The 12,408-nt window shown below is 37.5% G+C and overlaps 1 protein-coding gene across 1 annotated transcript in view; it reads right to left on the bottom strand.

Moving 5' to 3' along the window:
- The window catches only part of LOC140243528 (uncharacterized), a 78,264-nt gene that overhangs the window by 24,661 nt on the left and 41,195 nt on the right, over nt 1-12,408 (bottom strand). The window lies entirely within an intron of this gene.

Below are 12,408 nucleotides of genomic sequence, written 5' to 3'. Positions count from 1 at the left end.
AAGGTATCCCCTACCTTTAAAGCGTGCTTACTATCATGCTTCACCACTGCTGAGTTTTGTGAATGACCATTGAGCGTTCATAAGGAAAGAGGGAGAAGTAACACATATAATGTGTTAATTTCTTTCCATGTCAATTATGTGTTGTTGACTATATTGTCAATTTGGGCACTTAAAGGGATAGTACAGTATTGGTGGAGATGAGAATTGGGCTTTTAACTTTTTGCGAGATACCAAGAAAACATTTATGAAATAGTACAGAACATACCATTTTAGGAGGAATTCAAAGTTTATTTGATGAAAATCGGGTTTGGAATGGCTGAGACATCCAAATATAAAGTAAAACAAAGCGATCGTGATAAAGTGTGGGTCCCACACTTTATTAGAACCGCTCTTGTTTGGATATCTCAGCCATTTCAAAACCAATTTTCATCAAATAAATGTTGAATTCCTCATAGAATTACATGCTCTTTCATATTTCATAAAAGGTATCTCATTATCTCACCAAAAAATGTTAGAAACCTGAAATTGGGTTTCAACCAAAACTATACAATCCCTTTAAATAATTAATTACTTACACAATGTGATATTCTCACAACCTAACTGTGAAAACGTGTTTTCGCAGTTCATGCCTGGACAATGTTTTTTGTCAGTTTACAACCTATATCCTTCTGTTTTGTATCTGTCACTGGAAAGTGAATTTCAGTGTTTTATCAGGGAATAAAGAATCTTGAATCTTGAATCTTGAATCCAGTCAGACTGGAGATGAATTTCATTACTCGTTATGGTCTCCACTCTATGGAACTTTTATCAACATGCATTATTTACAAAAGTACGCAAATGCTTTCATGATCCACTCTTTCATGGCTTTTCAACAGGGACTTTATTGAAGGTGGCAATTTTTTCCAAGAAATTTTACTCTAGTTTGATTAACAGTAACATAAATACTACTACCGATTTAATCACTATGAATATAGCCAGAACTTGTATAATTCCCTTTCCAAATGCCTTACTACAAACTTAGACTAGCCCTAACATTAATGTAACAAGGAGTATACAAATGCAATGCAGTACAGCTTGCTTGTGCACATTTGCATTAAATCTCATTGTCATGTTGGCACTTTACCTACAACTTATACCTCTTTTAATAAAATACTCCTAGTAACTTTAACTTCAATTATTTTGGGACATGAAACAATATGTGTAGGTAAAAGAAGAAAGAATATATGTAAATACAAAAATTAACAACAGAGGAAAACATTCCATAACTCACAGCAACCTGAGGGGTGTTTCATAAAGCTGTTCTTAAAAGTTATGCCTGACTTACGAACGACTACTGATCAGTTCTTGTGCTGAGTTATGGAAATTCTGATAAGTATAGCACATCAGAACTGATCACCAGTTGTTCTCTTAAGTCGTACGTAACTTTATGAACAGCTTTATGAAACACCCCCAGGGTATGACAATAATGCCCCCTTTAAAAGATGAAATACAGCATATTGTGTCGAGGCTGCTTATTTTCTTCAGATAGAAATGGCACAGGTTCAATATACCCGGTCATGAATGCATACTACACTCATTTGTAAATTCTAAGAACCCAGGTCGAAATTCCCATAGAAACCAGTAGAAACCAGTAGAGACCTTCTACTGGTTTTTAATGGTTTCCGGATTTGAGTGGTTTCTATGGGAATTTCCAGAGGGTTCCAGTAGGATTCCCATAGAGACCAATAGATTCAACTGGTCAAAAGACCAGAACAAACCAATAAAAACCAGTAGAGTCTACTGGTTTTCAAATGGAGTGCTAAATTTAAAGTTAGACCAGTAGAATCCAGAAGAAATCAGTATACTGTTTAATGGTTTCAAGTGGAGAGGGAAACCTGTAGAGAACAGTACAAACCAGAAGAGTCGACTGGTTTCAAAACTGGGTTGAAAAAAGACAAGTCAGACCAGTAGAAACCATTACAAACCAGCATTTTTTTTTAATACATGTTAAGACATTACTTGTCAACCAGTAAAAACCAACAGGTACCCGTGCAGCCTACTGGTTTGAAGATGGCTTTAAAAGAAGGGAAAACCAGTATGAACCAGTACAAACCAGTCACTTTTCTGCATGTATAAACAAGAATTAAGTCAAACCAGTAGAAACCAACAGGTACCAGTAGTAATGGCTTGAAGAGGGTCATACAATTGTGATGAAGTGATGACCAGCATAAACCAATAGGAACCAGAATATTCTACTGGCTTAAAATGGGGGTGTCGAAATATCAAGTCAAACCAGTGGTAACCAGTACAAACCAGTCAATCTCCTATACATGTAGAAACAAATAAGTCAAACCAGTAGAAACCAACAGGTATGGTTGAGGGGTCTAGATATCGCGCACGAAAATTTGAAATGCTCTTATAATAGAAGTTATTCCATAATCGTACCTGAATTTCTCAATGAATATCACGAAAATGCAGAAAAATCACCTCCCAGAATCTCCTGATGATACGATGACGGAGTAGTGCGCTGTCGCCGTTTGTATGTCGGACCTTTTTTTATGCGTTCACCTTCTCGGGGTATGTAAAGATCGCGCAGCTGCCCTATGTAATTTCATGCGTGAAAGTGTCTGCCCCTCTTTGCGGCTGTAGCGTGCTTCGGCTTTCGTAGAATATTATCAACGATCGATCGAACAAATTACGAATTCTATCGGCTACGATCATACAAACGAGACAAGCGAGACGACACGTCTAGGCTACAACATCCTTAAAAAAAAGATTTTAAGCTAAGGTAGGTAAATTATAAGGTAAAAAATTAAAAATTTAGTGAAAAATTTGTTCCAAAAAATTGGAAATTTAGTGAAAAATTTGTTTGAAATCAAAATTTCTTACCTGCTTTCTTCTCATGTTTAGCGGTTGTCAGGTATTTTTATTCCATGGGCGTATCGGCAAATTTTGCGCTTAGTCCTACGCGTAATATTGCTTGCTATACGCAGTTACGCTATGCGCGATCATTAAGTCCCTGCGCGAGACCTAGTACCCTTACTACCTGTAGAAGTCTACTGGTTTGAAGAGGGTTGTAGAAGTGTGAAGTTATACCAGTAGAAACCGGCAGAAACCAGCAGAATCCACTGGCTTTAAAATGGGGTGTCAAAATATAAAGTCAAACCAGCGGAAACCAGTACAAACCAGTCAATCTCCTATACATGTAAAACAAATAAGTCAAACCAGTAGAAACCAACAGGTACCTGTAGATAGTCTACTGGTTTGAAGAGGGTTGTAGAAGTGTGAAGTTATACCAGTAGAAACCGACAGAAACCAGTAGATTCCACTGGCTTTAAAATGGGGTGTCAAAATATCAAGTCAAACCAGTGGTAACCAGTACAAACCAGTCAATCTCCTATACATGGAAAAACAAATAAGTCAAACCAGTAGAAACCAACAGGTACCTGTAGATAGTCTACTGGTTTGAAGAGGATTAGTAGAAGTGTGAAGTTATACCAGTAGAAACTGACAGAAACCAGTAGATTCCACTGGCTTGAAATGGGGTGTAGAAATATCATGTCAAACCAGTGGTAACCAGTACAAACCAGTCATCTCCTATACATGTATAAACAAACAAGTCAAACCAGTAGAAACCAACAGGTACCTGTAGATAGTCTACTGGTTTGAAGAGAGTTGTAGAAGTGTGGAGTTATACCAGTAGAAACCGACAGAAACCAGTAGATTCCACTGGCTTGAAATGGGATGTAAAAATATCAAGTCAAACCAGCGGAAACCAACGAGTACCTGTAGAGTCTACTGGTTTGAAGAGGGCTGTAAAATTGTAAAGTAATACCATTAGAAACCGACAGAAATCAGTAGATTCTACTGGTTTAAAATGGGGTGTCAAAATACTTCTAACAAGTCAAACCAGTAGAAACCAACCGAGTGCCTGCAGAAACCAATAGAAACCGGTGGATTCTACTGGAAGTTGTCAAACAACAGAACGTCGTTACAATGAACAACTTTTACGGAAAATTTTGTTAATTTTGTTATCATGGGGATATTAACAATTGCAAAAAAAAAATAAAAATATAAGTCATATATTTTGAAATAAAATTATACTTATGTAATTGTTATAACCTAATTGTCTTTAAACTCGTTATGCTCATCAATGAATCCCTGGGACTCAAACGGCAACATGATGTCATATTCTACCGCGCAGCTAGCCGTTATGCAAACGAGCTACTTTTGGCGGGCAGCGCAATCCGCCGTCCGCTCCCCGGCCCTGCGCTGGCTGGCTGGCCGGCCGACCGCCACCGCATTCATATTTGAGCTGTACGTCGTACTGTGCTGTCGTACACACATCAACGCACCCATCGCAATCCGTTCAACTCTGTCATCCAGCAGCCAATTATACCGAGAAAACTCCACTTACGATTGCATTTGTGTTTCGGAATGAGAATCTTCAATGAGCTCAGGAAATCTAAGGTTTAGTTAGCGGTAAACATTGACGTTTTATTTCATTTGAGAGTGACTTTGATGTCGAGTTTGCTTCCAGGCCGTATTCAACCATAGCTGATCATACTAGATGACGATCGGAAGCGAAGCCGTGCGTTTGAACGCTGCGTTTTTTTCGGTGTACCAGTACGCCCTACGGTATGTTTCAGAAATGTCGTACACCATACTACATGTATGTTCAAACGATTTGAAATGTGCGAGCTAGTGACATCGTGAAAATTGACGAAACAATCCACTGTGAATCCAAACTGTATCTGGTACTACCGTTGTGGTGGTGGTACGTGTCGGAGACTGACAATGCCCGATAATGGACTGTGAGACACTGGAACAGCTACAGCCACCAGTACGCAGTAGGTTCACTGATATGCATAGCCATGCTGTACTCGTCTGCAGTGCAAGTGTATGAGGAACCCGACTGAGACAAACCGAGCACCAGTGTTGGCCAGTTAGAAGGTTAGTGTTTTGCCTTAGACCTCTTGTTAGCCTAGATTTAAAGTATTATTAACGCTAACTACAAAGTTGGATTTAAGTTAGCTCTTTATCACTCAATATCAGTTTGTGTGCCATGATGGAAACATTCTGTTTGCCACATTAGACACCAACAAAATAGTGATGATTTGAGAATACATGTACATTCAGTTTTTCTCATCTACATGTATTTAACTTGTAGATTTATGTTGAATCGTATTTTGGACATGCAGTGAGCAAAGTTGTAGAAAAAAATGCCAAGCTTTGCTTTCATGTGTGTGTGTAAATTGTATGACAAATCTGTGACCATTTAAGCGTACAAAAAGCCAGTATATAACAACAGTTCGTAGGGAACACCGCTTGCTAGTCAATCACCAAGTAAAATACAGGCTATACCGGTTACCCGGTACATTGTAAGTGAGAGAAATGGAATTGCCAGAAACACTGTCTACCCTGTGCTAGTGATTTATCGATCGGTGGGTGCGGGTTTGTGCATTGAGCAGAATATGTGAAGTTAACTATAACATGCCCTTGACAGAGTCAGGCATGCAAACGTAACATATGTTGTACATATGTATAAAGAGTTCAAACTGAAACACTAGTTGACCTATGTAATGATACGATTGTTAAATGTTGATCTCCAATGTTTTTTAAACAAATGTTCTCAATTTGGCAAGATTTACGTAGTACAATATATCACTTTAACATCAAACATTGAAAATTGATTGATTACTCGAAGTTCTCTTTCTGTTTGTTTTGTCTGTATTAGGAGACGATGAAGACTAGAAGAAGCCAGCTAAGGTCGACTTGCAGAGCTCCGCTATGCCACGTACCTGGTATTTTGACTGCCACGAGTGGGCCCTACATCTTCCCTTGCCTTCAGAGAATGATGACCTCACTGAGAGTTTGGGCCTTCAGCATTTTGAAATCGTCATACAAGCACCAGACGGGCCCAACCAGGGAGGCCTGGCCAAATATTTGCTGTTACAAAAAGTGTATGTTGTCAGCTTGTCACTTCAGGAAAATTTCAAGATATTTTCACATTAGTGAAAGAATTATGTGAGCGAAAGAAATGTAAAACTGAGAGAACCATCATATTCAGCCAGACTCATCATCATCAGTGCAGAGATTTGTTAGCGACAATGTACTTTAAAGATTGACTGGAGGAAAAGGAGTGTCACTATGTCCTGTGTTATTCCATCACTGGTGACAGCGTAAATGAGGAAATACTTGTACAGTACCGTAATGTACAATGTACAAGTTTAGTACATATGTCAAAACCAGATGACTGGGCTTGGGTGATCTTCTGTGCTACAGTGTATCTTTAATGATGGGTACAAGTATAAACTGCAAGAAAGTCAGCATATACTTAGTTCATGTACAGTATTTTGATTTTGCACAAGAGAGTTGCTGTGCTGGTAGAGGAGGGAAAGATTCCTGCGCTGTACTGATGGCAAAGGTATAGCTGTACTTGCTATCGGATAAAAAGACTTATGGGTGTGAGCCTGAAGTGCAAAACCTTCAGCGTCCATGCTGTGTTGTTTGTGCTCAAAGTTGTGTAATTGAATCATGCAACGGTGTACACTGTATTTTTTTCTTTTTTATTTTAAATGGTCAAATGGGTAATGTTCAGTTTGATGCATTTTCTTTCTTTAAAAAAAAAATGAAATTAGTGTAACCTTGCAACTTACAGACCTGCCAGTTTGCAAATGATAATGGATGATTTTATCAGGTCCCAGGTGAAGACTCTTGACTTATTGTGAAAAATCTATGACTACTATTAGACATTGCTTAAACCTCACAGATTGTGCATACCACTTTCCAGCTGACAGAACAAGGACCTATTATAGAAAGAAACTAGCCCAACCAAATGCTGTGTGCAGCAAAGGGACAGGGCTGTGTATAAAATATAGTAAGAAAGGTGATATACACTCAAACAAGGTAATTACAGGTGAATCGTATTTAGGTCCTTGACATAATGAGGTTCTCTTATGTTTTTGAAAGGCTATTAACTAACATAAAATGAGCTGCCAAGCATGCGTGAGCATTTTGGTAATTGAAATCTATTCTGTAAACTTACATTCAGATGTGACTATGAATTTGTTTATTTGTTTATTTTCCTCTTCTTTTTTTTTTTTTTTTACTCATTGCCTCTTACCTACAATATCCAATCCCATTTTGGTGCCGCTTTTTTTAGCACTATCTATGATCGATGCTGTTAGTGTTATCTGTGTATGTACAGTATGTACTTGGATGATGCCAGCAAGACAGCATGGTTTATTTTACATACATAATTATGAACATCTATTCTTTGCCAACCACCAATGCTGTATTTTGTTTTGTCAAGTGAAGGTTTGTTTGTCATGCCATCAGTTTAATATCTTTATTATTAAGTTTGTTTGTGTACGTATGAGTTTTGCATCCTTTCAGATGAACATTTTCTATGATTAGGGTAATCATCTTTATGTTATCGCTTTAACAAACAAATGGGGCATATGGAAAGTGCTCAATGACGGGAATGTAAACCTTGTATTTTTGATGTAATACAAATTTACATGTTTTTGGCTTTTTTTTATCAAATACCTGTCGAGGCCTTACTTGTCTTTCAACAAAAAAAAAAAATCCTGTCACATAATCAGTTGAACGAAATTGTTAACTGAAATAAAAATTCTTTGGCTTGGCAAAACAACATGGTGAAAAAAAAAAGTAATCTGAATAATGAATACAAATGTAATGTACTCATGTAATATGATTATCATCCGTTGACCTGTAATAAAATTTCCTCAACTTAAGACTGTATTTACTCCAGACTTACAGTGTGTGATAGAAGTCTCATGTTTTGATCAATGTATGCATACAAATGCAGTGTGAATTTGTGTGGCATGTGTTGTGTACATGTGTGCATTCTTAATTTTGAACATTCAGGTATGTCTCGTTCAGTCGAAAATTGGTTAGTACTGTACATTAGTTGATCATCTGGTGGCACCATTACAAATAGGTTTTTTGTTTGTTTGTTTGTTTGTTTGTTTGTTTGTTTGTTTTTTTGCTGATTTGAAGAAGAATTTGTACTACTAGCGCACATCCATTATAATGGACATGGTTCTATGGAAACTTTTTTGCAATGTATCAAAAAAGTAAAAAATCAGGTCCTTAAATTATTATCTGTATTTACAACTGTACTACTAGTGTACATTTACAATGTTCTTTCTTGCATTGTTGAGCGGTAACAACATTTTAATGTAACAAAAAGAAAACTGTCGGTCCTGAAGATGTCGTTATAATGGGAGTCACTTGAAGTGCAAGTTCTTCTTCCAAATGCATTGGTACATGCTGTTACTGGTTCAGTAGGAATTTCTTCTGGTTTCTACTGGGGCCAGTACAACATCTACTGGTATTCTGTTGGTTTCTTCTGGTTTCAGTAAGGCATCTACTGGTATTCTTCTGGTTCCAGTAGAAATTCCTACTGGTTTCTACTGGTTCCAGTAAGAAATCCTGCTGGTTTCTACTGGTTCCAGTAAGAAATCCTGCTGGTTTCTACTGGTTCCAGTAGGAAATCATGCTGGTTTCTACTGGTTCCAGTAAGAAATTCAGCTGGTTTCTACTGGTTCCAGAAAGAAATCCTGCTGGTTTCTACTGGTTCCAGTAAGAAATCCTGCTGGTTTCTACTGGTTCCAGTAAGAAATCCTGCTGGTTTCTACTGGTTTTCTACTGGTTTTGTTAAGATTTCTACTGGTTTTGTTAAGATTTCTACTGGTTTTGTTGAGATTTCTACTGGTTCCAGTAAGAAATCCTGCTGGTTTCTACTGGTTTTCTACTGGTTTTGTTAAGATTTCTACTGGTTTTGTTGAGATTTCTACTGGTTTTGTTGAGATTTCACCCTGGTTTTGTTGAGATTTTTACTGGTTCCAGTAAAAAAATCCTGCTGGTTTCTACTGGTTTTCTACTGGTTTTGTTAAGATTTCTACTGGTTTTGTTGAGATTTCTACTGGTTTCAATGAGAGTTTTCATTGGTCTCCACTGGATTCTATTGGTTTAAATCAAGCATTTCTACTGGTTTCTACTGGTTCCAATAAGAATTCTTACTGGTCTGCTACTGGTTCCAGTACAAATTTCCTACTGGTTTTCTACTGGTTTTATTTCACTTTCCATATTGAAACCAGTAGAAAATCGGTCTCCACTGAACCCGTACAAACCAGTAGAATTCTACTGGTTTTAGCTCTACTGGTTTCTATGGGAATTTCGACCTGGGAATCACCTGATAAAAATATCCCAGACTAGGGGACAAGAGACATGACAGTATGCAATAATGCATGTCATCATGATTGTTACCACGGAAACTTGTGCACTGATGAAGCAATTTGGGTAGAAAATTAAATATAACATTCGCAATATGAACAGCTTCTCCACCTTCTTTAGTCACTGGTGGGGGAGACAGAGATATGGGGTCAAACTAGGTCATGGAGGAATGCGGTCTGGGTCAGAGTAACTGGCCATAGCAGGCGGGCCAGTACGTGACACAAGAGTTTTCATTTTCTACCATAACTGCTGGCAAGCCTCAAGAGCAATTATTCATCCCTGCTGTTGTAAACAACATTGCCATAATTGACATCCGGGCGATTGTCATTGTCTTTTCCTTGTCTCTTGCAGGGCCAAGATAATTTGTGGCATCTGCAAAGTCAAAAATACATCCCTCCTGTTTCAAATGCAGTAAAAGGCCCCCAGTGAACTTTACACTTTAACAGCTGTAATACATTTTTGCTTAAAACTAGTAGACTTTACAATGTAGATACTGCTTACAAAACAACAAGAACAGTGAAATTCTTTTTTTAACGCTGGACTTGGAGTTAAAAAAAAAAAACCCACCCAAATGCAATAAATGTTATGGTCATTTGAAATCTTAAGTTCCACCCATGTTACATGCTTTTAGCAGTCCTAACTGCAATACAGGTCACACGGATGCAAAGCTACTTGTGAAGTTCTTCTCATTTGCTCTATAAAATTATTCACTTTTCTTTTCTTGTGAGAACTTTTATCAATGGCTCTGCTCATTTTGTTGCGAGACACAATTTTATATTCAGATATCTGCAGTTGCAGGGAATTCACTAATACCATCTTAAAGTAGAAATACAAATGCTCCAACACAATTCATACATGAAAACTGAAATAGTGATTTAACTGGCATTAACATAATATACTGATCTCATTTCTTTTATACAAATCTTCCTAGTCTTTCTGCCAGTACCAATCACCTCATGCTTAGCTTAACCTTGAGGAAATCATCAGAAATATTAAAAGCAAAGTTGCGGTCTATATTGAACACTTTGAGCTAGTGAAAATTTACACAAACACTGTATATTGGGTAGCTGATATAAAGATCAAATTGGAATAGACCTAGGAAATTTGTAATGACACTGGAAATTCAGAGTGAAGAAAAGACACAGGAACAGGCAGAACAATTTGCAGTGATCTAAAAGAAAGGAGTGTGAGTGGGAAAAGTGGGGCATCAGGTCACTGCACTTTCCGGCAGGAAAAGAAACAATCAAACTTGGACTTTGTGGCAGGGTGACCGAGAGACTAAATGGACGAGACTTTTGTCATAATTCCTCACAGCCTAAGTTTTCATCAAGCTGTCCCACCAGTACATAAAATAAAATTACATTGCACTCCTGTTATAACGAAAACGGTTATAAGGAAATTCCAGTTACAACGAAGTACAAATTCAGGCTGCAACATTATGTGTTTTATATTGCTTATTGATCATTTGTTCAGTTATAACGAAATTTCGATATAGCGCAAGAAAACTGCCGGTACCAAGGGCTTCATTGTAATAGGAGTCCACTGTACATGAGGATCACATCACACACACTGCGGAACTTGTTAAGTATTATTGTGTAACATAAGTAAGATTATAGGTATGCTTGGGATCCAAACGAAAAAAAAAAAAAAAAAATCCGAAAATTTCTGGATGAGAGTCACTGCTCACTCAAGTAGGCCTTACGGGTAGTCATGGAGATCATTTTAAGAGATTAGAACAAAAACAAATAAAGATATTCATGCTACTACATCCTTTAAAGTGATCGTACAGTTTTGGTTGAGACCCAATTTCAGGTTTCTAACATTTTTTGTTGAAATAATGAGAAACCTCTTATGAAATATGAAAGAGCATGTAATTCTATGAGGAATTCAATGTTTATTTGATGAAAATTGGTTTTGAAATGGCTGAGATATCCAAAAAAGAGCGATTCTAATAAAGTGTGGGACCAACACTTAAGTACGATCGCTTTGTTTTACTTTGTTTTTGGATATTTCATTCATTCCAAACCCGATTTTCATCAAATAAACTTTGAATTCCTCTTAAAATGGTATGCTCTGTACTATATCATAAGTGTTTTCTTGGTATCTCGCAAAAAGTTAAAAGCCCAATTCTCATCTCCACCAATACTGTACAATCCCTTTAAATGATTACACATTGAGAAAGGTTGTCACTCTTCCGCTCCACAGTTGCCACACGCAAAAAACAACAACAGTGCTGTCATAAAGAATGTTGTCTTTTACCTTAAAAAAAAAAAAAGAAGAAAAACACTGGAAAAGAAAAAACAAAACAAAAATGGCCAGAAATTGATAGAGGAAAATAATAGTGTTCTTAATTCCCAGTGCCAAACCACAAGGATATTGAAATGTCAAAAGCATGAAACACTGATCTCTTGTGCCATTTCCACTGATAGGGGTCATGACACGGGGAAAACCTCCCCCACCCACTGGGGAGGAAATTCTGTGGCAACATGAGATTTCATCTGCGGGTACCCAATGCAGGATGACAATCAATTCCTTGTCATTAGACATCATTTTAAATCTGCCTTGATGGCATTATCATTCCAGGGATACCTCGCTCAAGTTTCTGAATAAGTATGTGCAAGATTTAATCGAAGGGGTAAACTGAACCACTAACTGTGAAATGATATTAGAGTCCTGTTACACTATCTGATAACAGTCTCAGAAAAAAAAGTAATATGAAATACAAATTAATTACCAATAAACATCATTACCTCCACCAAGGGAGGAGGTTATGTTTTCATTACAGTTGGTTTGTTTGTCTGTGTGCAAAATAACTCGAAAAGTCGTGAACGGATTTAGATGAAACTTGCAGAAAATGTTGAAAATGACACAAGGAAGAGATGATTAGATTTTGGTAGTGATCTGGGAATTTTTATGCATTTTATGAAGGATTTTTTGATATTTTGGCAGGAATGGTCAACATACTTCATGAACTTTGGGGTTTAAGCTGCGCATTTTTGAGGTTTTCATACGTGTACTCTTCAGGCGCGTGCTCTAGTTTCTGCTAGGGCAAGCACGCCGCGCGGCTGGAAGCTGATGACGTAACAAAGGGCTTCTATATTGGGAAATTGGGTGATTTCCAGCATGCATTTCATCTGGGTGGAAATCACTGATCTCTATGCAAGA

The sequence above is a fragment of the Diadema setosum genome, chromosome 20 (genome assembly GCF_964275005.1).
Source record: "Diadema setosum chromosome 20, eeDiaSeto1, whole genome shotgun sequence".
Classification (NCBI taxonomy): Eukaryota; Metazoa; Echinodermata; class Echinoidea; order Diadematoida; family Diadematidae; genus Diadema; species Diadema setosum.
This window is presented reverse-complemented; position numbering and strand designations above follow the sequence as displayed.